The following is a 27,699-nucleotide window of genomic DNA, read 5'->3' as shown; positions in this document are numbered from 1 at the left end:
AGCTCCAAACCCCACTACAAGGCCTGACCAAGTCCACAATTGGCTGGTCACTCAATATTGTAGGTGAGCCAGAGCAGCGCTGAACATCTTTAGCACTCTATAATAGAAAATTAATTGTGCTCAAATCAAGGCTAAGGGCACCCTGAGGGTTATCTAATACGGCTACTTACAACTGTCATCTGCCAGGGAAACCCTAAAATATGAAATGCAAAGAGGAACAAAAGCTCTAACTGACATGAGGGTGGGGCGGTTGGGGGGGGGGGGGGATTGGAATAAATAGTACTCGTTTTCCATCACAAGTAACTAAAATATTTAGTAAACAAATTCAATGTAATGAATATCTAATAAAAAGGTTTCTAATTGATTAAACACAGAGATTGTTTTACACAATTTTTCATATAGTAAATACACCACCATTGAAAAGTTTGGGGGTCGGTAAGACTTTTTAAAATGTTTTAATGTCTCTTATGCTCACCAAGTCTGCTCTTATTTGATTATAAAAAAAACTGATATTGTGAAATATTATGATTTATCGTAAGTGTTTTCCATTTTAATATATTGTATTATAGCTAAATTTTTTCTTCAGACATTACTGCAGTTTTCAGTATCACATGATCCTTCAGAAATCATTCTAATATCCTGATTCGGTGATCAAGAAACATTTTATATTATTATCAATATTGAAAACAGTTGTGTTGCTTAATATTTTTGTGGAAACCATTATGCAGTCTTTTCAGGACACTGATCAAAAGAAAGTTCAGAAGAACAACATTTATTTGACGTCTTTTGATTAATTTCTATTATTACATAAGTATTAATTTCTTTCAAGAATTTTCATCCGAGCGCAGTGCTTAATTTAGTATTTATTTCATTTTTATTTATTTTATGTGGGAAAATTCCACTAGAACCACACTTATTTTAGACTAGAGGGTGAGCTGGGTGTTTGAATTGTCCCTCCCTCTCTGTGTCTCTCACCAATCGCTAATCATATATGGGATAAGATGGATCCAACGAAAACATTAAGACTCACCCACATGTAACGGAAAAACCAAAGTGTGTCGATCTCAATATGCCACTTTTGTTATGGAAGACTCTGATAAATGAGTAAGTGACTTGAACAGAAAGGGAGTTAAAATTTAGTCCACCAGCTCCGATCCATGAATACATCCTTTCATTGAGTTGCTGGTATTCCACTCATTTTTGGACCCCGAAATATCCTTAAAAGCACCCTGTCAAGTTGAACCAAGTCTAAACAAGGAAGAAAAAGCAGCCTCCAAAAAAATGACAGAATACATCCACGGATCATCGTCTCTTTTGTGTGTGCCTGTTCCAAAGACCTCCGAAAACTGAGAGAAAGCAAGAAGAACCAACTGGTTCCTCATCATGCGCTTGTTAGCTTGTCCAATCTTTGGCAATCAGCATCGTCCCTGGGGCTGAAAGACATAAGACGCCAGGGAAGCAGGGGAAGCCAAAGCTAAGGAAAGATCAATACGGCACTGTGAAACAAGAAGTGGAGGCTATTTACTTTTCATTGATCCGATGATGCTGGAGAAACACCTCGGTCTGCTGTTAAATTGAGGGAATAAGTCTTTGGGGCTGGTGGGGTTTCTTCTCGCAACAGTCAGGCTCCAAGGTCAAGAGAAAAGCTAAACACAAATAAAACCGGGCAAAAATAGAAAGTGTTTAGGTGAATTAATTTAACACAATTTATTAAAACTTCACAGGAATGTGCACAAGATTGAAATATGACGTGTGATTAAAATCAAAGCCACAATTAAAAGCGCATAGAGATAGTATGGGCCAAAAGGGATCCCCGAACCACAAGGGGTTCATGAGTGGAAGAAAAGCTTCTCATTTAAAAAATTATAATTTAGACCATAAAAATATAAAAATAAATCATACAAACAAAACAAAATAAAACAAACTATGTTTGTTACTTGCATGTCATATGACCATTAACCAACATCAGAGGTACATGATCATTGCAGATGTGTTGTTAGGCATTGTTTGTGGATTTGGCTGAGAAAAAAAATGGGAAATACCTAGATTAGGATATAGGAGCATGTGTTTGGATTTAGATTAATGTTTACAAGTCAAATTATTGTCAAATTCGATTTTATATTGTGTTAAGTATTTTATATGATGGCCATCTGTCCTAGTATTTTGAAAACCCTATACTGTAAAAAAAAAAAAAAAAATTATAATAATCAATGAATGAAATCGGTAAAAATAGGACACAATGTACTGTATTAATATGAACAAATATTCCGTATTTATTTTTACATGTGTTTTACCTGCATTTTGAATTTTGTACTTCACTGCAATGTTTTATGGTTAATGGAAATGTCTGTACATTTTTTTAAGAAGTGTAAAAACAATGTATGAATTTTATTTCACATGATCACCATACAGTACTTAAACCTTAATATAAATAGAACATTTTAAGAATTGTCACCATTTTTATAGGTCACCAATCAAATAATATCTTGTGAAATGTCATTGAATGCTGTCTAGTATAACCCTGCCCCTTTTTTTGCTTTCTTGATAGTGTCAAAGCAATCCCCTTATAATAATCTTCTTAAAGATTATTTAAGACTTAAAGAAAATAATAGGCCAAGCAAGCAAGCAATAAAAAAATGTACGTCTTTAACACCCACACATTTTTAAGAGTCCTGCAATAAATTACAAGCAAAACTACTAATGTCATTAAATATTTGAAATGTACACACATAAAAACAATAGTATGCTGTCATTGTAGAAAGATGTTTTTTTTACCTCCACAATGGTGTAGTTATGGCACATCCCAGCAGGGTCTAACTAGCCCAGACTAACTAAATCTTGACCTCTTGGTATGATTTGAATAAACCATTGAAATTGTGGTGATCCCAGGGCTCGCAAAATTTCAAAATCCCTGGTAGCCCTTCGGGCAGGCATCCTTCACATTTTGGTAGCACAAAAATTAATTTAACTAGCCTGAATAAATATTTCTTCAAATAACAAGTCAAGAGAGTAGGGTGCAATGGATCACAAATCTCACGGTTCAGATTATATTACATTATCATATCACATTTTGAGTCACAGATCGGATCATTTTTCAGATTTTCTGAAAAAATATGGTTCTTTATTATTTAAGTAACACTTATTATTTAAAGAACAATTTACTACTTCGATACCACAGCAAAAACTAGTAGCATATAGGGATTTAACGATTCACTCAACTCACGATGTGATATGATTCACGATACTGATTTCACAATACAATTTCTTTAACAAAATGAGATTTAAGACAGATTTTAAAAAAGGTGTCCTTTTGTTATTTCTCAGACCAAAAGGCTGCACATTACTTTGTGAAATTGAAAGTCAAACAATACACTTACTTGAAATTTTAAAACAAATCCCAAATCAAATAAATAAATAATACAAATAAATGTCTCCATGCAAGTGTAACCCCTTCTCTCCCGGGTCCTCACCGCCACACCTCGTTTTTGGTCCGAGTAGGTCTCGAACCCGTGTCTCCGGCATGGGAGGCGGACGCACTAACAAGGAGGCTAAAGAATGTGTCAGTCGCTAGTGCATCTCTTGAGATCAGGGGAGTGAGGTTTACCTGCACAGCACCTACTCGCTAGCCTCCGTTACACAAGTAAACTAAGGTTTTGCCTGTGTATTTTAATCACGATCAAAACAAAGATGCTGCATACATGTTATTCAGATTGTAAAATGTTTAAATTTGAAACAAAAACAAAATGGTATGACTTTAGCTTTGTGATGCTACATAAAAAATTTGAACTAAACAAAAACAGCAGACGGGTTGAAAGACGCAAATGTCACTCTCTGACAGCAGGTGGCGCTTAAACAGCAGGTATTTATAGGCTGCTGCCCCTTTAAGACCGAATGCACGGATCCAATTAAATGATGCACTTGCGATTTCTTTCTCCACTGTTTACATTCATTTAAGACATGAAAATACTTGCCGAGATAGTTATTTTGAGATAATTGTGCGTGTATGTGTCTGTTCAAGCAAAAGAGGAATCAATTCTGTGTTCGTGCTCAGCCTGAAATGCAACTCTGTATGTGCGCGCTTTGAGCGTGTGCGCGCAAGCATCAAACTGAATTCTTCATGCACATGAATGGTTTAAAACGCTTGAATGTTTAAACTGGTAAGGCCTGTAAATGATAAACTATGATCCGTTTCACCCCTACAAGCGAGTGAACAATGTGAATCAAGGAAGGGATTTTATATCACTATTTAAGATAGCCCGTCGGGCAGGGAAGTGATACATTTTGGTAGCCCGACTGGAAAACACAATAGCCCCGGGACGTCAGGCTAGCGATTTTGCAGCCCTGCCACAAACCTACGAGGAACCAAATACATTCACAACATGGATCTGCATTTGTGTTTCTTTCTTTCAGCATCTGGAGACGACCCATTAGTCTCAATCTTCTGATTGCATGTTGGAATGCAGATTATGTTGTTGCTCATCAATGACCTTATAATGAGCACATTAAGCCAAAACCTGCAGGTGTAACAGAGCTATAGAATGTACACATGTGAGGTTGTGAAATTAACGATTAGATACAGGAAAGTAATTAGGCCATGTTATTTCCTGTATGCTTCATTAAAAGTACTGATTAAATAGTATGCAATTCTTTAGAACAGCAGTACATTAGAGTACAAGGTCAAGTCTTAAAGGGCCAGTTCACCAAATTTTTTATTTTTTTTACCCACCCTCATGTTGTTATAAAACCCTACAATTTTATTTTTTTTGCGAGGAACACAAAAGGAAAAAATCTGATGACTATACCATCATGACATACCGTCATTATTTTACAAGCAATTACAAATGAATCAAGTACAAGTATGAAAAGCTCCATGAAGTATTACAAACTGAAACGTAAAAAGCATGGAAAAGAGTTTCAAAGTTCTCCTTTTGTGTTCCCCTAAAAATGTGCTGATGGCTGCTCAATAATAATAAAAACTTTACTATACAGAAAAACAGAAAAGTATTATCATAAGCACAGAAGAGATTTGATTTACCCACCATGTCTTTTTTTAAATTTAGTCGACTGCAGTTGCAACTTACTCCAAAAGGTCGGTCACACTCTCACACACCCTTTTTTCCCCTCCTTCCCAATTAACCCTCTCAAACGGCTTAGATTACATTAGCTTTGAGTTCCCTCACACCCTCCACTGGACTCACACAGCTCGAACAATGAACCCTGACTTGCTTCACAAATCTCCCCTTCAGCTAGGCACAATTATGAATTCAAATAAGGCTGATTCAGACGCTCTCATGCAGCACACTGCCTCTCCCATGACAAGCCCTGGTAATGAGGACTTTAAGCAGGACCACACAACAAGAGCATCGGCTGAACAGCCCCAGGCCCATTCACCACCAATGGGTTAATTTAGGTGTTGTATTCATCAACTGCAATGCCCACAGATAATTCCATCTGTTAACATTATCAAAAAATAAAATAAAAAATAAGTTAGAAAAATGGAATTTGAATTACCCTGGGTAAGAGAGAACAAGTGTGTGGAGAGGCTTTCACAAGTTTTTTTTTTTTTTTTAAGATAATACTTTTCAGCAAGGATTCATTAATTGGCTGGAGAAATTTTTAAAAAATTTTCAACAACAAAAAAATCATAATACCATCAGTCATAACAACAAGAAAAAAAAATGTTATGCCCCAAATCAACATATTAGAATAATTTCTGAAGGATCATATGACACTGAAAACTGAAGTAATGGCCATCCCAGGAATAAATTACATTTTATAATACATTCAAATAGGAAATAGTTAATTCAAATTGTAATATTATATACTGTTAGTACATTGTATAGATTTTCAGCCTTGGTACGACTTCTTTCAAAAAGATTTTAAGAAACGTTTACTGTATTGCTGTGTATTATCGTATTTTGTGTTATATTGTGTAAAGTATATGTATGAGTAGTATACAATGAATGTATGTTGCAATCTCCACATTTAAACATGAAAACAAATAGAATGTTTTAGAATTTTTCACTATATGTAGGTCACTAATCGAATAATCAAATTTGTGGCACTGATCATGTGACTCCTTGTATAGGGGGATCAGATGTTTCTGCTTCCTCTTTTGCCCAAGATGGTCTTTACACAAACTTCTTTTAAGCACCTTCAGTGCTGATGTCATTTTTAAAAAAAAATACTAAGAAATTTTAAAGTGCATACATTTTTTCAACTCCACTTCATTGAAGTGAAAACTATTATTTCTGTGAAAACAATTATTTCATCTGACACTGAGTCTGCCAATCAATAGAGTGATAATACTGAAAAGTTAACAAAATGTATTGTTTAATAACAGGCAGAATTCAGATGTGTTACTGTATTCAGCAAACAATCACTCATTTTTTAGGAGGGCTAAGATGAAGGACTCTAGTGTGTACATAAAATACACCTAGAGATGACATTTGGACCATAAGACCATAAAAAGCACTGTTAGCTCAGCCAAGCAACCACCCAACTACAAACCCTGAGAGGATTTTATGAGCATGCAGAGGATGAAAAAAAAAATCAATTGAACAAATGTACTTTTCTAGACTTTCTCCAGCACAGGTGAGGAGAATGAGGTAATCTATAGATGATAATGAGTGCAGATGGAGATGGAGAGGGAAAAGAAAAAGGTTGTAATCTACCCAACATGAGTCTAAATTGGTACATTTTTAGTGAAAGGACATTCTCATGTTTCTTTGTCCAAGCAAGTAATTTCCCCTCTCTCTTTCACCAGTGTGGCTTGCTATGGCAGCATTTTCTGCAACACGGAACACTCTCCCTTCTATTTCAATAGGACAGCTCATTTGCCAGACAGTGAACCGAACTGCTGACTGAGTCTTTTAGACTGTTAGAGAGAGAGAGAGGGCAGAAGCGAGAGAAGGAGGGAGCAGGAGAAAAGAAAGAATATGAGGAAGCATTGTATCATTACTAAGAAAGATCACTGGACATTATGAAACACAGCATTGCAAGGTCATGAACATTTTTTCCCCTCTTGTCTGCAGGATCGCCTCACTAACCTCAGCTCTTTTTATCATGGTTACATTTGTTAGCTAGCTACTCATATCAAATATTAGAAATGAGTTCAAGGGATAATTTTAGGGTGCACTGAAAAAAAGGTGTAGAAACTATTTTAGCTAGTTAATTTAACAAACAATTACAAAGAAATGGAAAATAACACATTGAATTAAAAATGACATGTTTGAAATAGGATATTCTTATTACTCCAATACTCTTTCTATTATTTACATATTTACAAAAACTCATGTTCACATTGTGGACAAGAGATTAACTAAATACAGAAAAAGATCCAGTTCTTAACTAGCTGGTTAAAGAGCAGACCTGTATAAAACCAGGTGCAAGTGTGTGTGAATCATGCAGTGTGTTGATTAAATCCAGCCTTTAAAGTGGTCTCACATCTGGCAAAATGCCCATTGAGAAGTCCTTGGATGGAGAGAAACAATGCACAAACACATACAATAAACCCACTTCATGTTGTGCGTAATCCCGCCAACAACCCTTCATGCATCCACTCAAGGACGTTTCCCGGCCCCCGCTAACAAGCGGGCTGTGCAATTAGCCTGCTCATCAAAATAATGATGGATAGCCAGTAAACATGCCCACCACCACTCTACAGAGACAAACACACACACAGTCTACATTCCAGCATTTAACACTTGAACCAAAAACATTTCAACCTAATTAAAGAATTAATTTAGTCATAAAATTAATTAATTTGAAAGTATCATAAAAGTGATCCACAAAACCAATGTCTTACAGTTTTGTGTGACAAAGAGGCCGCAATTTAAGCCACAAATCAAGTAAGTGGTTAACCACTAAGTAAGAACTTTAGAACTGGATCATTTTGATTCAAGAACAAGTCATTCATACAGAGATGCCTTTCATTTGACCATAAGTTCCCTACAAAGTGGACATTACAGGGTATCCCTCCATCTTAAAGGAGATTCCAATCCAAATGTTCACTAAAAAGGGCACTGTGAATGGCACAGAAAAAAAAAACCCACCAGCATTTGTTTTAATCAAACTAAACCGTGCCATCTTATTTTCTTATAAAGCATTACAACAAACATTCAGTATTTGAATATGACAGATTATGTGAATTAAAATTTAAAATAAACTAATATTTTCCTAAATGCACATGGATGTATCATATACCAATGTATACTACACTAAAGCATGGCAATTTATATTTATTTACAGAAGTATATTATGTTATCCTACCTCAAACTTCTTAAATATACACGACCAACGAATATCCTCTTCTTAGTGAACAGAAAGCAGTGAACACGGTGTAGGGACCTGTGAATTGAAACAGCTCAGTTTTGTTAACTGTATCAACTGATTTGTTAAAAAAAAAGGATCTGACTGAAATAAATGGTGTACACCAAAAATATAATAATGATTTAAACTCAGTCAGCTGAAGTTCCTTACCAAAAAAATAAAATAGGTAATAATAATAATAATAATAATAATAAAGTCTTTAGTAGGGCCCTATGATTTCCGCCATGTGTAAAACGTGGACGGAATAGCAGAATCCAGTCATAAAAATGGAATTTACTGGAATGTCATGGAATTTGTCATTATTTGTCATTATTACATAATGTTTAACTGTAAACCCATTACAGTTGTTTTAAAGCTAAAAGGCTAAACTATTCTATGTTTGACTCAAATTGAAAGAATAAAGAGATTAATTTATATTGTCTATGCTTTAAAGTTTATAGGGATTTTAAGATGTAGCCTAATTAGCGATTTTAATAATTAAGTTAGTTATTGAGTAACTAAATTACTTTTCAGACAGAGTAATTAGTAAAGTGATTTAAATACAATATCGATGATGTAATTAGTAATAGTAATTAATTACTTTTTGAAAGTAACTTACCCAACAATGGCTAGCAGTGATTTCAGCATATGCGGTCTCTATAAATGAGGACATAAATGCATGAACATCATCTCTGGAACTGCTTTGAGAGTCACTTCCTGAGCATTATATATATACACAGAAATGTAAAGGTATACATGGCAAACCGTCAAAATAAAAGTTTGGCTTAACTTGAATAAATTGTGTCAGAAATATATGATTGTGCAGTAGAATGTACATAATACAACTACCAATAATAACAATAAATTCTTAAATCTTAATTTTTGTAAGGAATAATCACATAATATTTCTCCCATATTTAAATTTTATTAGTAAACTTTGTTTGCCAAATATAAAGTCTGTTTTCATTTGATTAAAAGATTAATTAAATTACTGTTTTATGCCTTCATTTGATAAACAGAAAAATACTTAATAAAGAATTAAAATAATAATAATAATAATAATAGGGCTATTGTAAAAATAAATTGTATTAAAGTTGTCTTTATGCATTCAAATAATTAGACATGCTTAAACACAGAATCTGATAAATAAACTGAAAGTAATAAAAAAAAAAACATTTCATAGGGCCCTAAGAATGTAATTTTTTGTTAAACTTTTGATATATTTATTTAAAATTGTATGTTTAATAATTATAATTAATTAAACATGAGTTTTGATTAATACTATTTAATTTAACCATTACAAACGAGTCCAGAAAAACAGAAATCCAGAAAAAAAATGTAATCCAGAAATATAAAAAAAAAGAAAAAAACTGAATTTGGAAAAAAAATTATAATAATTAAACGGAATATTGGAAAAAATAAAACAGATTCCATAGGGCCCTACTTTAGAAGACTTTGAATATAGGGTTGTGGCTAGAAGAGATGCAGCAAAAACCGGAAGCTAACAATACATTTAAATTTCTACCTATTAGATTGTCTTTTATTAATGTCTACTCTACACCAACCCTAAACCTACCCCTTACAATAATGCAAAAACAGTAATTATTGCTGTAAAGTGTGAGAAAAATTACGCTATATTAGGGGTATGCGTATTTGTTGTATACTATCGTATTTGTTGTTTTAACAATGTGAGATTTGACATTATGCAAAACACCCCTATAGAGTGCACGCATACATGACGTAGTCTAGACCAGTGTTTCCCAACCTTTTTTCAGTCGCGGCACCCTTTGGAAATTTTAACAAACTTGTGGCACCCTACAAAATTAATTGTCACAATATTTGAATTTCTAACTTCGATATGATCATTTGGAAAGTATAGATATTGGGTACAACAGGGAAGAACTGCAAAATACAATGTCATACAGATATTTTTAATATTATAAAAAAATTGTCCATCAATGGTGGCAATCAGTAGGCTAATTTCTAATGAAGAGACCAATTTATATGACAGATTTTAATGTAGGCTTTCATACATACGTAAACATTATTTAATTACCATTATAACTAGCTCTCACAAATTTTTAAGTTTTTTAAGTTTTTTTTATTTTACAGTGGGGTAATTTTGGTGCAGTAGCACGAGACTCAATTCAAACTTTGAATTGAATAAAAAATAACAAGTAAGCAGTCAGTAATAAAATAAGAACAAATAAAGAAATTAATAATGATAGCACAAATAAAAAATAATGACAGGCCTTCGAATTAAATAAATTGCTTTTTAGTTTTTCAGGTAGGTCTAACAGTAGGGTTAAGATATTGAATTTTTTTTTTTTACCAATTATCCAAATAATGTTTAGTCCTAGAAAGCTATTATTATCAGAACATGCGAGCATAACATAGCGGTTAGCAGATCAATGAATGAGAGGGCAGCGTTACCAGAGTTACCCATATACCACACCATGTTACAGCACAGTAGGGCTATTGCAGACAGAAACAATACTGTACTACATCCATGTTTCCTATCAGCTCAATTTTTTAAGAGGACTTTGCTGTTCCGATTCGCATGAACGGTATACGAGTGGAGCGACATGATGACAGCATTTACATTTATAAGTGAACTATCCTTATAAAGAGTAGCCTAATTAACATGGTTTCACAAGTTTAAAAGGTGATAATATATTAAATTTGGAGTCTGAAATACTTTAATTTAGCTACGCACTTGTTAATAGAGATGTAGCTACAAACATTTGTGCAGTCACCTCTTCAACTCAACTAATTAGCCTAATGCTATTTTACTAGGCACTTGAAATGTCAACACATTTGTAGATTTAGTGTAAACTTAAATTCCATTACCTAGCAGGCATTATTGCTCAGCGAGTTGAGCTGATCTCTCCCCCGGGCCTGATATGTTTCCCCTGCTCTGTCATCTTGCTAACCGTTCTGTCTAGACCAACTTAGAGCCCCATAATCCACCACAGGGATCAATAAACTGCACATAATTCAAGGCTAATAATGAGCCTTCAGTACCACGCAAATGGTCAGCTACTCTAACGGAATGGAAGGCGTAAAATGATAATGTAATTATTAAAAGGACAGATAAAATGAGCAGGCACTCACTCTCTCATATTGGAAAGCCTAAAGTCAATTAGCAGCACTTGAAATGATTGTTATTCTTTAGCCGGCTGATTGGGGAGGAAGTTAATGTATCTGGCGCCCAAGGTAAATGTAGGACATGACTTGCAGTGCCAAGAGCAGCACAGTTATGTTATGAGCAATTGGAGAGTAATTGTATACACAGTGTGCTATAAATGTGCTTTGCTATTTACTGTAGCCAAATGGGTATAAGACTAATCTGCACACGGTTTCAAACAAGTTAATATTGACAAGAAAATGACTTGCTCAGGTACTATAAGTGTTTCTAAAAGATCTTGCTATGCAGCAAACATAAATATGCTGAATCATTGTTTTTCCTCCATTGAGAGGCATTAGTGCACATAAACCCATATTGTTTTTTATTATAGTTTTATCAAGTCAAGGCTACAGTTATTAAAATGTCTTGCTTTTAACGTCACATTATTGGGTGTTATATAGACATTTTTGGCCCAACTACCATTCTCAATAGTTTAATTTATTTGTGGTACAACAGTGAACATGCCATTCAACGATTTGAGGTCAGTAAGATTTGATTTTCTCCAATTTACATTTTTATTTATTTATTTATTTTTTTTACATCCTTTATGTACATTTTTTTCAAGGACATTAATGCTTTTAGCAGCAAGTACACATTAAGCAGTTCAAAAGAGACGTTTTATAGGAGTAGGTTTCATAGAGTTGGCAAATTAATTTTTCATAAGTTTGTAGGTACAGACATCTGTTGTGGCTGTTCTTGGCCGTTTTTATGAGGCTTTTTTAATAGTGTTGATATCGATATCGGAATTATATCGTATCGACCGAAATTAAGAAATATATTGTGATATAAATTTTGGCCATATCGTCCAGCCCTAAGAGACAGTAAAGACATTTACAATGTTCTAAATATTTTTTTTTTGCATAATTTGGCAAAATTACAGCTTTATATGCACAATAAAAATATACTGCTCACAGGTGATATTGACTTTTTTTGCCTCCTTAACAAATTGCATTGTTCATGTTTCATTTTTGAGGGGCAGTTATTATTTTTCATACAATAAATATTTGAAAGATGTATTATAATTTCACAGTTTACGGTTTAAAAATTTAATAATTAATATTATTATAATGAATTTCCATGCATTAAGTTTAAAAGTTATCATTGGATAAGGGTTCAACCAAATTTATTTACAAGTAGAATTAAAAAAAAAAAATCCTGTTAACTATGATTCCGAACTTCTTACAAAACATTAATACAAGCATTTCAAACTAAATTGATAACCACAGAAAAAGCAGACCATCTTATCAACAGGTCCGTCCTATATTACAGCATATGTAAATGTGTAATCTTGCCATGGCACCTCTGCCAAATGACTTCTCTTTGATTATACGCATCCTAAAATAAATTAGCAGATCTAAATTAGTAAAATTCACTGGAAATACAGTGAACGTTGTGCCGTTTGACCTGCCGAGTGAGAACGCGAACATAGTTGTCTTTTCCACCAGGCTGCTTCCTCCTAATGCGCTAAATGTTTTGGCTTGCACAAAATGTCCCCCTCCCCGCCGAGAGGACTGGCATTTGAAGTTGGTTTTGTAGACCCTCCGGCCAGATCGCTGAAGGCAGAACAGCCGCTACGTATCCAAAGAGCATGAAAGAGGCGAATGTGTCTGAGAGGAGCATCAGTTGATAACACCAGAGAACGAATGCCACAGACCCACATCACTCAAAAGCAACGAGGACAGCCTGTTTCAGGGTCTGTTAAGTATGTCCACGCCAGTGGGGGATTCAAAGTAAAGCACAGTGCTCCCAGGCCTTTCAGTGTCTGATTCTGAGGCTGACAAAGGCCTTGATTGAAGCTAGAAGTCTCTGAGCTAAGCAGCCTGACAGGATAATAGGACATCTGGAACAGATGTTTACTCCCCCATTTGTAAAATGGTGTCGGCTATGGGTGAATTGTTATGCAAATGCACATGCAGACACACCCTCTCTTTTGCATAGACTCAGCTGCCAATTAAAAGTTAGATTTTTTTTAGTAACTTGTTTACTGATTAAAGATACTAAGAAGTGTTTGGGTGGTATGAGTAAAATTACAAATCAAATAAATTGAATCAAGTAAAGAGATTGCCCTTTGATGTTTTTCCAAAGTGATCTGCATTTTAAAAGTTATTTAAAAAGCATCTGCTGTCATCGCAGCAATATTTCTAGCTTTTTAATGACAAATAATCAAATGACTGTCAATGGAAGTCAACACATGATAGCAGTCTTCTGATTTTCCCCTGCTTACCCAGTGTTTATGCGGTAATCAACACTCAGCCATCTGCGAATGTGCAATTAGCATAATTGGTGTACGTTACACGCTTAATGTAAAGCACATTTTTTACTGCCATTCTTCTCTCGGTGCATCTAATTGCAATTGAGTTTGGGTGGAAAAACATCGGGAGTCTCTGGGCATGTTAAAATGCGGATTAGCTGGCAATGGGCTGCACCGAGTCCAGGTGCGGAAGGGTCAAAGGTCAAGTGGCCTTGCTTTTATCTGACAAATAGTTTGGTAACACCTGGACGAAAGGCAAGAGTTTAAACGCATGAGTGAATGGGCATGACACTGCAGTCTCTTCCAGATGCTCAAATCCAGCATAAATTGGACTCCATTAGAATTAATAGCCTTTGCTGGATCTTCATTTACATATAAAGGCAAGACGACATCTGTCATAAGATATCTGGGAGAAGACGTTTCTAAACCGTCTCGAACATTGTCTACGACACTGGGCTGTATCTACAGCATTTGTTATAACAGGGGTTTTCAAAACTTTTTGATGCTAAGGATGGACCCTCAAATATGATGCCCGTCTTGCAAGGGCAAAATATTCTAAAAGATAAAGGCAGCTATATATTATCATACACACATGATATAATAAAGACAATTGCGTTCTTTGCAAATTTACTTTTTTATTGTTACAGAACAATATACTGAAGCATCATCTGAAAATTGACTTAGTATCTACATTAGAAGCGTATCTCTTTCCGATTAACTACTAAATGTTAGATACTGTATATAAACTTTGAGACATTTTTAACTCCGTTTAATTCAGATTTACTTACTACTTTTTTACAATAAACATACACTACCATATACATTTGGGGTCAGTATATTTTTTATAAATACTTTTTTTTTAGTTTTAATACTTTAATAATTTTATTCCTCAGCAAGGAAGCATTACATTGATCAAAAGTGCCAGAAAATGCATTTATAATTTAATTTGTATTTCAAATAAATGCTGTCCTTTTGAACCTTCTATTCTTTAAAGAATTGTGGGGGAAAATAAATTGTAATAATATTCCACAGTATCCATGTTTACTATATTTTTGATCAAATTAATGACTTGGTGAGCATAACTCTTTTCAAAATTATGAATAAAATCTTACCACTCAAAACTGCTTGTGATACAAACCTCTTTCAGCAACAAGCAATAACAAAAATATCCCTACAAAAATAGCACCAAAACATGACCGCATGTTTTTTTTTTCTCACCTTGGGATAAAATATGCAAAAAAAAAGGCATTGTTGCTTGAAGTATAAATTGGGTAATTCCATTAAAGTGCCCTGCATATGCATTTATAATTTAATTTGTATTTCAAATAAATGCTGTCCTTTTGAACCTTCTATTCTTTAAAGAATTGTGGGGGAAAATAAATTGTAATAATATTCCACAGTATCCATGTTTACTATATTTTTGATCAAATTAATGACTTGGTGAGCATAACTCTTTTCAAAATTATGAATAAAATCTTACCACTCAAAACTGCTTGTGATACAAACCTCTTTCTGCAACAAGCAATAACAAAAATATCCCTACAAAAATAGCACCAAAACATGACCGCATGTTTTTTTTTTCTCACCTTGGGATAAAATATGCAAAAAAAAGGCATTGTTGCTTGAAGTATAAATTGGGTAATTCCATTAAAGTGCCCTGCATGGACACATGATAACGGATGGAGGATGACCCTACCCTGGGTCTGAACCTCACGTCACCTCCATATCACTCAGCCTCCCTGACAAATGGTGGCCGGTTAATAACTGAAACACATGGCTGCCGGCGTAGGTCAATAACGTCCTTTCCTTCATCGGCATGACTGAATTAACCGCCTCGCCCTGTAGTACTGCCATCTTTCTTCATGTGTAAATAGAGCTAGCATGTAGCTGCTGATTAGCTATAAAAGCCCTTATCATCTTAACAGCTGGAGTTAATGACGATTTTGCTCTGTTTGTGTTGTTGAGGGTTTAACGCAGACGAAAGCAAATAACCTAGCATGCGCTGTTTGTAGTGTCCATCAAAGACCGAGATGGCTTGACAGTTTGACATCAACATAGAATGAGTTGAAGGAGCACAAACCAACACTTGACGGTCATTTCAGGGGTGTTTCACGAGGAGTAGACTTAATCCTATGAACTTCAAAGTTCAAATAGCAGTTGCACACTGTAAAAAAGGATTGGTTGAGGAAACGTTCACAAATCTAGTGCATTCAGATTTTCAGGTTCTCCCAACTATTGTGTAAAAAAATTAGGTCCCAATTTACACCTAATTAACAGCTTTTATGTTAGTTTTTTTTCTTCACTAAATACAGAATGATTCATTCAGCCAATAATTGCAATAAGGCACTTACAGATTTCTTGTTTTGCAAATTTTAAATATTTTGCTAGCATGTAGCTGCTGATTAGCTATAAAAGCCCTTATCATCTTAACAGCTGGAGTTAATGACGATTTTGCTCTGTTTGTGTTGTTGAGGGTTTAACGCAGACGAAAGCAAATAACCCAGCATGCGCTGTTTGTAGTGTCCATCAAAGACCGAGATGGCTTGACAGTTTGACATCAACATAGAATGAGTTGAAGGAGCACAAACCAACACTTGAAGGTCATTTCAGGGGTGTTTCACGAGGAGTAGACTTAATCCTATGAACTTCAAAGTTCAAATAGCAGTTGCACACTGTAAAAAAGGATTGGTTGAGAAAACGTTCACAAACCTAGTGCATTCAGATTTTCAGGTTCTCCCAACTATTGTGTAAAAAAAATTTGGTCCCAATTTACACCTAATTAACAGCTTTTTTGTTTGTTTTTTTTCTTCACTAAATACAGAATGCTTCATTCAGCCAATAATTGCAATAAGGCACTTACGCACTTACAGATTTCTTGTTTTGCAAATTTTAAATATTTGATAGAAAACTTAATGGGTGAATTTAACTATGTTATCTCAACCCTCTACATTGCGAGTAAATCACTCGCATATGCGACTAAATCTTCACTCTGGGCGACTAAATTATGTCTAATATTAGCCTATGGCTAATAAATTCTTAGATTTTACTCGCCAGTGTGTGAGTTGGAGGCTGAGAATAAGTTTAGCACAGATATAGTTTCACTCGCCAAACACTGAGCGCTTCAGAGTTTCACTCTCCGTCAAGCGATCTGTGCTATTTATCATTTCATCTCAATGGATGCGCAGCGCATCTGTGTTTGTGTATTTGGCGTAACGTAAACTCTAGTGTGAAGGCGCACGACTCGCTGACGCTTTCTATCACACGCGCAAAGTGAGAGAGAGAGAGAGAGAGAGCGAGAGAGAGCGAGAGAGTCTTACATAACATGCAGAATTTATGTGATACATGTAAACGATATTCTTTGTTTTATTTTCCTGTAAAAGTAACAGAGTTCCTTTGGAATTCTTCAGCTTTTAAAGGGGTCATATGATGCGATTTCAAGTTTTCCTTTCTCTTTGGAGTGTTACAAGCTGATTGTGCATAGATAAGATCCCTGAAGTTGCAAAGACTAAAGTCTCAAAACCAAAGAGATATTCTTTATCAAACTTAAGACTCTGCCACTCCCCCCTAAAACGGCTCGTTCTAACACGCCCCCACATATCTACCTCACTATATGGAAATATTAGCATAATGCTGCCCAAATGTGCACGCAAAGAAAGAAGGCGTGGTTTCAGTAACCGCAGTTAGTGTTGAAGCAGGCATGTCAGGGAGACGCTGTGTGTTTCTAGGCAAAAGCAAAAGCAAAAGCATTTTATTTGGCCTTCCAGAAAGTAGATGCATTTAGGAATCTTACAACAGAACAGCAATGCATTTTATGGATGACCGTACCAAATAATGATCTTTAAAAAAGCATCATATGACCCCTTTAAGAAATGCCGGGTTTTCCGGTAGTGGGCGGAAATAATGTGCAAACGACAATCTCATTGGCTGGTGCTCACCTATTATCGTCCCTGTTTAGATTTCAGCAAATCAGTTAGAGCGAACGCACACAACCTGATTAATATTCATGAATCCAGAAGCTCATTAATCCTTGGTGCACTTTATATTGTTCTTATTAGTAGAATTTGTATAATAATAATAACATCTTATCAGTATAATTGTTCGTTTTTATTTAATTTTTTTACAGGAACACTGAATGACCAAAAAAAGCACCAGCACCAGTCTTAAGTTCATAGTTATATATATATATATATATATATATATATAAATATAAATATATATACACACATAAAGTATAGTATTTCAGTCTGGTGAGTAAACAAAAAAAATTCACTAGCCAATGGTGATTCGATTGCCAAGGTGTCCGTGGAGGGTTGTATCTTTGTTTCTTAAGGCGTACATAGCAATGATATTTTAAATATAATTTATAAAGCAATGATATTTTAATTTCAAAATATATTATATTCCTATAACGGTTACAATTTATTCATGCTGCAATGCATTCTGGGAACTCAAACCCTTAATATTTCTGCAATATTGTTCAATTTGAAACTGCTCAAACAACTACTGTGTTTGACTAGTTGGGACAATATTTGGGTAAATTCTGTTGGAATAACAGGTTTTTATGTAGTTTCAAGTAGTTTACTTTTCCAAGTAACTTTTTCCAAGTAATTTACTTTAAAAATGGTCCCGTAAACTGGTGTGTAATTTAGCAGTCAACACAAGAGTTACATAAACACTGATTAAATCCCCTAAGCATATGTGTAATGAGAAATAACCACCCTTGATAATTTGTACATCCCCCTAAATTTCCTTGCTGTTATTTTAGTAAATACCGAGATGAAATGGGGCAGAGATCAAACCACATTCCCCCCGAAAGCTTGTTTAGTCCTTTAATGTTGTGAAAATATTTTCAAGGTTAAGTGAAACTAATTGAAAACCACCTACGTGAAAGGCTTTCTCAAGCCCAAACTCGGGATTAGGGTAAAATACGGTTTAAATTCCATATCAAAAGAATTACAACCCTTTACAATAACACATAAAAGACTTCCCTCTAAAGGTGTGCAAACACGCCTTTTGCATGCTAATATCACATAAGATAAAAGACGCTATATATCCACAAATTATTTATCCGCGGATATTTAATAGAATCTTTTGTGGAGATGTGCGCAGCGGGAGGTGTTCGTTTTGAGACTGTTTAAAAACGCCGTAATCCGCTGCGAACTAAAGGTGGCAGTGCTATTGTGTGACTGACAAATTTGTTTACAGGCATGCGCTAACCCAACAGATTAAAATACTATTGCGGGGAAGATAAGCACGCAGGCGTCTGACTGTCACAAACCTCCGCAACCCTGTCTTTAATGCAGGAGAAAAGAGTCAGATTGAACAATGGCTTTAAATCCATTCCACCCCTCCACAAGGCCTATCTGACATTGTTCTAGTGCGGCCCACACAATTTTCACATTTCAAAGTCAGTTTAATCAAGAGCTCAGGCAAAAGAGGATGGATCAGAGGGAAGAGAAGGTTTTTGCCATTCAAACGAACTCATGCAAATGATCACTCCAGTATGGAGTTTGTGTCAGGCTGGCTTTGGGTGAACCTTAATCAAACGAGGGATTTGATTTTGTTCTCTTGCTTGCCTCTTTCTTCTGTTTGGCACCAAGCCCACTCAGTTAGAGGAGAAAAAAATGCTCACACTGAGGGGTGGGGATGCATCCACTTTTAGTCTTACGCTACTGTCTTTGGGCAAAGCGTTGACATTATAAACTATTAGCAGAAGATCAGAACAGCCAGTTAAGGACAAGACACCTCAGGCCTGAAGTTAGAAATGTAGACTGAAGCTATTGGAAATGCCAGGTTAAATCATGAAGCAGAGCTATAACCACCATTAAAATTATGAATGTTTACGTGCAGCAATTTTAATCAATCAACATAATTCCAATCCAATTTCAGAGTTTGAAAGTTCTGTTTATATAACCAGTGCTGGGTAGATCACTTACTAGATTACTTACTGTAATCTGTTATTGATTAAAAATTACGTTGGAAATTGTAGTTTGTAATGTAATCTATTGGATTACACATATTAGGTAATGTATTCAGACTACATTTTGATTACCTTTAGATTACTTAACTCAGAAGAAAATGCATTCCATTCTTTGTTATCAAAATCATAAAATGTATTAAACATTATACTATACCAAAGTTCCCCAAACTGGGGTTCATGAATGAACTGCAATGGTTTGTGAGTTGATGCAAATCAACGCAAATAGAATAATGACATATAATAATAATAATAATATGTAATCATGTAATCTACATAAAGTAACTGTAGTCTGATTATTTGCATTTGATTGTTTAATCTAGACATGTAGATTACATGTAATCAATTAATACCCAGCACTGTGCGTAAGACATGAGCACAGAGTATTTTTGAAAATAGTCAAATTTGAGTATTTTTTACAAGCTAAATTTATCCTATTGATTGGATTATTTCTACACCCTCCCTTTCAATCGGATTTATATTTTTATTTGGATCAAGTTCAAAAACGTTGATTGCAGTGTTTAAATTTACATTACATAAATTTACATGAAGGTGTTCCTATGATGGCAAAAGGACCATCTATCCCATTACTAATGGATTATTTGGTTGCATGTATTGCAATATTTGATACTTTGTTGCTCTGCTGCAATCCATTACACAACAATGTGTCTGTTGTTATGATAAAAAAAAGTTTCAAATGTTACATTTTTGTAGTAGGCTGCCTTAGCAGTATAACAGACCTTATAATTTCCAAAATGATAGAGATGGCCAATCAAATCGAAGAAGTATCCACCTTTTTCTGTTCACAGAACCCAAGCGCGAATTCCAGAACAAAGCTACGGTGTTAATCATGAAAGACGGTGAGTAAAGATATCTGACAATAGTTTTTTTATGATAGAAATAGTTGGCAAATATGCATATACAGCCTTTTCACAAAGGCAATGCAGAAGCACTGGGATTTTTAAGTTGCTATCCAAGTAAACACAATAAGAACATATACTACATGTACTGTGATACCTTCTTAAAAAGAAAACAAAGAGTTAAGCTCACAGCAGTTTATTTGAAACATCTGGTTCTTCCAGCAAAACTATTTACTTCATATCGTTGAGGTAAATAAAATGATTATTGGCAATTAAATGCCCATTAATTTTGCAAGCGCTGAATCCTGCCAGATGTTTTACATTAGAGAGAAAAATAGCCACTTCTATTTTTTTCATTTCATACTAGTCACCGGCATGATGGATCTTTTTCATACACATAAGCACAATTAAACACTGTGGACTTTTGTAATGTACATGCATTTAAAGGGGCTAAACTGACAGTTGAGTATTGAGCACAGTTTGGGCTAAAGTAACTAAGTTCAAGTTTTCAACAGGACAGAGATATGATATGATTTATAAAAGGGCGCCTCAGACTTGATTAATTCGATGCCACTATGCTGCCCGTTGTCTGAAAATAAACTTAAGGCCTTTTGGAAATCGTTGCCCTATTTCTTCTTATTGATATATCTGTGGCACAATTGGAAAAATAGAATCTAGGTCTTATAAATTAAGAACTTCTTGCTAGGCCACATGAAAACTGAAAACACTCCAAAGACAACGGCTGACTCCTCAACCTAACATAATAAATGACTATCGGGCGCTATAACAATCTGCTCACTGCTTGCTCTGACCTCGACACAATGGCCCAGGGTTGCCCAGCTGTGGCCCTGCTGGAGTGCAGCAGCTGAAGTCAGTCTTACTGTCCTCTCCATCCTGACCTGACTGGCTCTGGCTCTTCCTCAGGCCAGCACTTTTTAATTCCCATAAGAAGCAGAGAAGCGCTGAGAGGCCGGGGCAAGCAGGAGTAAGCATCTATTGCACGTGTCAGGGCCAAAGAGCCCATACACTCCCTCAATGACCTCAATTAGAGCAGACTAAAACTAACTGCCCTGCTACATGCACATGGATACAAACTAGCAAGTTACATATTACACTGATGGCATCTTTAAATACCAGGCCATTTTTACAATACCAAAGTTACCTGAGGCAATTAATGAGATTTATATTAAGTAATGATTGCTATGTCTCCTGAAAATAGCAATTGTAATATCACCGGAGCAATCACAATGACATATGTTTTATACAACAACGCAATAAACAAATAATATAGATTAACTTACATGTTTGACACAATGTTTCAGTTTGTTTTTGTAATTTTGCTCTGCCAAGAAAAATAAGTCCAAAACAAAGCACACCGCGCTGGTGTTTGGTTCCTGGGTGAATCAGTGTATGTGAACGAATCGGTTTAGTGAATGATTCAGTGACTCACTCGCAAAGCACCTCATTGGTTTCAATCCTGAATGAATCAGTGTTTGAACGAATCGGTTGTGTGAGTGAATTACTGATGGACTCGATCATGAAGACAGTCACTTACCGCTGTCTACTGGCATAACGATGTAGCTGCATTATAAATCTAGCATTTTGTAAAATACAATAAATCTGCATTTTGTGTCTTGTGAATGTATTTTATTTTTTTATGTATTATTATTATTATTATTATCTAAATCTGTGTCGTTACTTGTGCTTGATTTATATGAAATGTTGTTTGCTATGTTCTTTAAATTACACAGCAAAATTTAAACAGCAACACACACACACACACATATATATATATATATATATATAACAAATTTAAAAATGTATAATGTCACAAATTAAATGAAATTAAATTGTATAAAATAAATTAATAAAATTGCATTTTAGCACGTAACTGTAAATTATGTCTTTCTTATTTGTTTATTACTATTATTTTAATTTAATTTATTTATTTATAAAGTTTCTTGGCCAATAAACTCTAGGACTGGAATTAACTATTGTAACCCTTAGTCAGTCTTAGACACCATATTGAATTTAACATGAATGAAAACGAGGCTGTGTGAGAGGGATGAATACACTATATAAAGGTCCTAAATAACATAATTTTCACAACTCACAACTTTTCAAACTGTTATATGGAGTTTTTGTCTACAGAAAGTTTTTTGTTGGTTTGTTTGTTCAGAAAGACATTTTCAACTGAACAAGCGGTATGTTTGTTAAACAAGGTCTACACACATTATTTTACAGAGAGGATAAATAGATGCATTGTGGCTGACATTTTTCTAAAAATATTTACCACGTTCAACAAAAAAGTTAATCACTTTTTTTTTTCCTCCCTGCATAAGCCACTGGGGATGTTCATTTATACTTGCGCTTTAGAGATCACAGCAGTCCTGCTCGCAAACAGGCGTAACAGGAATAACATCAAAAACCCTAAATCACTGCTTTGCTGTTATTTTGGGAGACCCAGCAGACCAGGACACCAATTGAAGCCTCATCAGCAGCCCTATCATCTCAGTTGTGGTGGTGGGTGGCCAGAGCAGATTTGTGAGGGTCATATGCCTAACTGCGACCTCCATAAGCAACCAACAGGCCGGGCTTCTTTTAACTAATGCAATTAACCTTGCGGAGAGAAATAAAGAAGGACAGGCAGAAACTGAAAAAAAGAGCAACAAAAAGAAAACAGCACAAAGCCGAAAAGCCACAGTATGATAAAGCGAGAGAGGGAGAAGAAGAGAGGGAGACTCCCAGAAAGAAAGGTAGAGGTGAGAAGCTTAACTCATAATGATAGGGGGAAGCGTGCCTGGGCTGAGGGGGCTCTCTTCTCTCGGCTCTGTCTCTTCTCATGGGAAGCAAAGGTTGGGAGCACTCGTCTCGTGGAGGATGCAAGATGAAGGGCCAGTGTCAGGCTGGCTTTTAATGGTCAGAACTGTGGTTAGTTCTTCTGACTATGTCCTGTCCCCCGTGGCTCAGAGTCCACTCCATATAACTGGCCATAATTCACCTCGTTTGGCAGTTTGGGGTCTCCGAGGTGCAGGATAAAAAGTGCAGGGAGCAGTAATGGCACCGAGAACAGCTGAGGGCACATCTAGTGAGAGAAGAGCAGAAAACCGCACTCTGAGTGGAACCTTTAAACCAGTACATGCAGTAACAGGAACCAAATGCAGCAAAGCTTTTATTTGGATAGTTGTCACAAATGACACTGTGTTTCCATATAGAATAATCACAAAAATAAAAAAAATTACTTTACAGTTACATATAAAATCTAATGCACTGTTACGTTATATAACTCTGGAACCTGCTCACACTGCAGTAGACTTCATTACTGTCAGTCACTTGACTGTTATTGCCAAGCATCTTGCACTGTCACTGCACTATTTTTCTCTTTACTGATTATATATGTATATATATATATATATATGAGCAATATTACTCGAGTGCGCGAGCGATACCGGCTATATATATATATATATATATATATATATATATATATATATGATACGGTATACATGTACATTATAAATATAATTGTATAATAATATATAGATGTAAGCCTGATAAATAAACCATAGAATGTAAATCCTGAATAATATTTATATATTCAGAATTAAAATGTTATACTCAGGATTTACAAAGAAATATTCAGCTTTCATATAATTATTACGTGTATGCTCCTTGTTAATATTTGGTTAACAATATATAATAAATTGTATTAACAAATGCTATTTTTTTGTATTTTTCTCAATTGCCGTACAGACCCAAAAATGTTGTGTACTGAACACCCCGCAAAAAGGTTCGGTGTTCGGTGCTCAATCCATTAAGCTGCACTTTTAGCTTCGTGCAGCTAAAGCAGAAGACATGTTAGCACTGTGACGGTCTCAAGGGAGCGAGTGCCGAGGACAGTGTGGACTCTCTCAGATACCAATCACTGCACCCAGGGGCTTTGTCTTCACAGTAAAATCTCATTATCAGCCAGACCGGTACAATTTTCCACACATATCTGCATATTGATTCCTACTACAGACGCCACTGACTAAAAGAGTACGACGGCTGGACTGCCAGGGCTGAATAAAACGAGTCGAGCTGATGATACGCCAGGGATGGGAAATCTGACAATAACAACCCTGAAAGTTTGATTTGACTGAAAGAGTGATCCACTTTGCCCAGAGTACAGTAATTTTGAGATTATGAGTTGCTCTATGATGGTTGTAGGACATATATGATGTGATGGGTAATTATGGCGTGTCGGGGGTCGGGCTCGTCAGCGGCAGCCAACGCAATCAGCTCAGTGCAGAAATAAATGGGTCAGGAGGAGAGCCGCTGATTAAAATCACATTGAATAGTGTGGGGTTTCCTTGCTGATTTCCACTGCTGGCCCTACATCTGTTCACCTATGAGGAGATACAGAAAAACAGAGATGGCAAGCAAACGTCTGTGGGGAAAGAACGCACACACGCGGCACGCACGAGCATGTCGATCCGCATTATCGCACACATCAACGGACCTGCTCCAATCCTGTTAAACAGACGAATACGAAATGTCTATGACACATATCAAAAGACTCTTATTTAAAACATACTAATTTCTGCTTCAGCATACTCACCCAAGCATAACTAAGTGCGCTGGGCCACACGAGTCAATAAACCTGAGTGTGTGTGTGTGTGTGTGTGTTTGTGTGATTGTGTTAACCTGTGCTGAATTGAATGGCAGGTGGGCTCAAAGGGCACAGTGGGCCTGCTGAGTGGGCAAGGAGAGTGCATGGAGCAGCTGCAGCCGGGCCCACATGGCCCTTAACGGCCCCTCACGGCCCCTGGCTGTCAGAGTAAGAAGCTGTACTGAGGGTCAGCTCTACCAGCACATCACCAGCTAAGGAGGAGGAAAGAAAAAGAAAAAGAAAAGAGTACATGTTTAAAAAATGACTGGCATGCTGTATTGGTAGTGCTGGTGTGGTCACTGACTTTCTGTTTTGAAGAAATACTCAAGAGGCTAAGAGGGACGCTTATATAAGACTACACAGCATTAGATTCTGCACAACATTAATTGCACCAAGCTAATAGCACAAATAGAGCCTAATTTACATAGAAAGGGGGTGTATTTGCTCCAGAATGAATGGCACTGACTTAATTTACTGTAAATACTCACAGTGCAGTACTATATCAGTGTATTTAGCATCTGGTTAAACAGGATTGTGGTTGTTTAGTGCACTAGTGGTTTAGTGCTGAAATACAGTGCAAGAGTGGAGCAAGTGCTAAGTGAATGAAGCTTTCCTATGCAATAAACAATTCTAGTTCATTTCACACTTTGATTTGTGTGTATGCGTATGTGTGTGAACTTGAAATGAGAAAGGTTCTCTGTTACCGGCCTCTAACCTCAGCAACCTCAGAGACACACACTCTTAATTAAAGAGACAATGTAAAATGTCATGACAGATGACCCCCTCCAGACTAAAAGAAAGATGAGAGGAAAGGCTGAAGCGCTAGTTGAAGGTCTGGTACAGTATACAGTGTAGGCTATCACACAAATGGATTGCTATGAAGAGATTTTACTAAGAATGAATTGCACCTACACAGCATTAGATTCTGCACAACATTAATTGCACCAAGCTAATAGCACAAATAGAGCCTAATTTACATAGAAAGAGGGTGTATTTGCTCCAGAATGAATGGCACTGACTTAATTTACTGTAAATACTCACAGTGCAGTACTATATCAGTGTATTTAGCATCTGGTTAAACAGGATTGTGGTTGTTTAGTGCACTAGTGGTTTAGTGCTGAAATACAGTGCAAGAGTGGAGCAACTGCTAAGTGAATGAAGCTTTCCTATGCAATAAACAATTCTAGTTCATTTCACACTTTGATTTGTGTGTATGCGTATGTGTGTGAACTTGAAATGAGAAAGGTTCTCTGTTACCGAGAACAAGTCTGTGCTTGTTCAAATGTGATTAGCACTACACCGCTACATCTCATCTAAGCAGAATTATCACCTCCACGGTTAGTCCGTATCAGAGCTGTACTCATGATTCTCAATGCTGCTGGCTCTGTGAAGGGAAATGTATTTATTTGTTCTTTTACTGAAGCAATTTATGAAAGAATAGACAATAGTTATGGCAGAAAATCTGCATAACTCTATCAATGCAAATAAACATCAGTAATTCACTCCAAGTCAACAGAACTCACACAAAACATTTGGGGTGTTTGGTGTAAAATGTTCAATTACACACTCTGGATTTAAAAAGGATTCGGTTTGTCATGATTTATAGTTTTTTGTCTGGTAATGAGGTGATTGTGCACTTGTTTCCTGCTGTAAAACATGGAATAAAATGATTTTTGTTTTTATGAGCGTCTGCATTTGAGGACAATAGATGTTCAGTAAATTACACACTCCCTCTGCTGGACAGAGATTAATATCTACACGCACAATCAGAACCACTGAGAGTAAAATGGACAGAATAAATCAAGAATAACTAAATTACTTCACATGTAACATAAAAAGGCCAAAAAGCAGAAGAAAAAAAACTTTAAAGGCCAAAATATGTATTTTCTCCTATACATAGGCACTATTTCCACTCATCCTCCTCATCTTCCTCCTCCCTTTCTTTCTCCCTCCGGCTGGGACTGCCACAGAGGAGCAGAGATGCCCAGAGAGACGGAGAGTGAGGGAGTGAGGGGGCGAAAGTGAAGACGAAACTTCGGTTTGATAAAGAGAGAGGGGAGAGAGGTAGAGAAAAACATTACACATCAGCAGAAAAGAGGAGGAGGAGGAGAGGAGGAAGGCACTCTTCAACTTTCCCTGCTGTTCCCAGCTGTGTTACAGCAGAGTGCTAGCCTTTGAAGAGCTGGTGGCAAAATACACACACACATGCATATTTTTCCCTCCAGATAACCAACCAACTGTTCCCTCACTGGCCTTTCCCTGACTCCCCCCCACCCCCTTGGAAAATATCACATTGTTTCTTTTTTGGCTTGTTTGGTTTTAAATAATAAATGATACCATGCCTTATCCTGCCTATCTACATATTATTAAATATGGAGAAAAAACAGAAAGACGCAGCACTTTCAAACACAGTACAACGTTGAGTTTCAGTCGCCCACACATGCTGTCTGGTGCACGGCTAGG

The 27,699-nt window shown here is 36.0% G+C and overlaps 1 long non-coding RNA gene across 2 annotated transcripts; it reads right to left on the bottom strand.

Moving 5' to 3' along the window:
- Positions 1 to 848: 848 nt before the first annotated feature.
- LOC107567415 (uncharacterized) lies at positions 849 to 21,987 on the bottom strand. Of its 2 annotated transcripts, XR_001606644.1 has the most exons (5): positions 21,887 to 21,987; positions 8,930 to 8,967; positions 8,272 to 8,349; positions 1,526 to 1,646; positions 849 to 1,433 (listed from the first exon to the last, which is right to left on the bottom strand). It is a non-coding gene; the product is annotated as an uncharacterized lncRNA (long non-coding RNA). The 2 variants fall into 2 exon arrangements; XR_001606643.1 differs by lacking the exon at positions 8,930 to 8,967.
- Positions 21,988 to 27,699: the final 5,712 nt, after the last annotated feature.

This window comes from Sinocyclocheilus grahami, unplaced genomic scaffold, assembly GCF_001515645.1.
Source record: "Sinocyclocheilus grahami isolate Dianchi unplaced genomic scaffold, SAMN03320097.WGS_v1.1 scaffold1157.1, whole genome shotgun sequence".
NCBI lineage: Eukaryota > Metazoa > Chordata > Actinopteri > Cypriniformes > Cyprinidae > Sinocyclocheilus > Sinocyclocheilus grahami.
The sequence above is the reverse complement of the archived record's forward strand: the minus strand, read 5'-3'. Positions and strand labels throughout refer to the sequence as shown.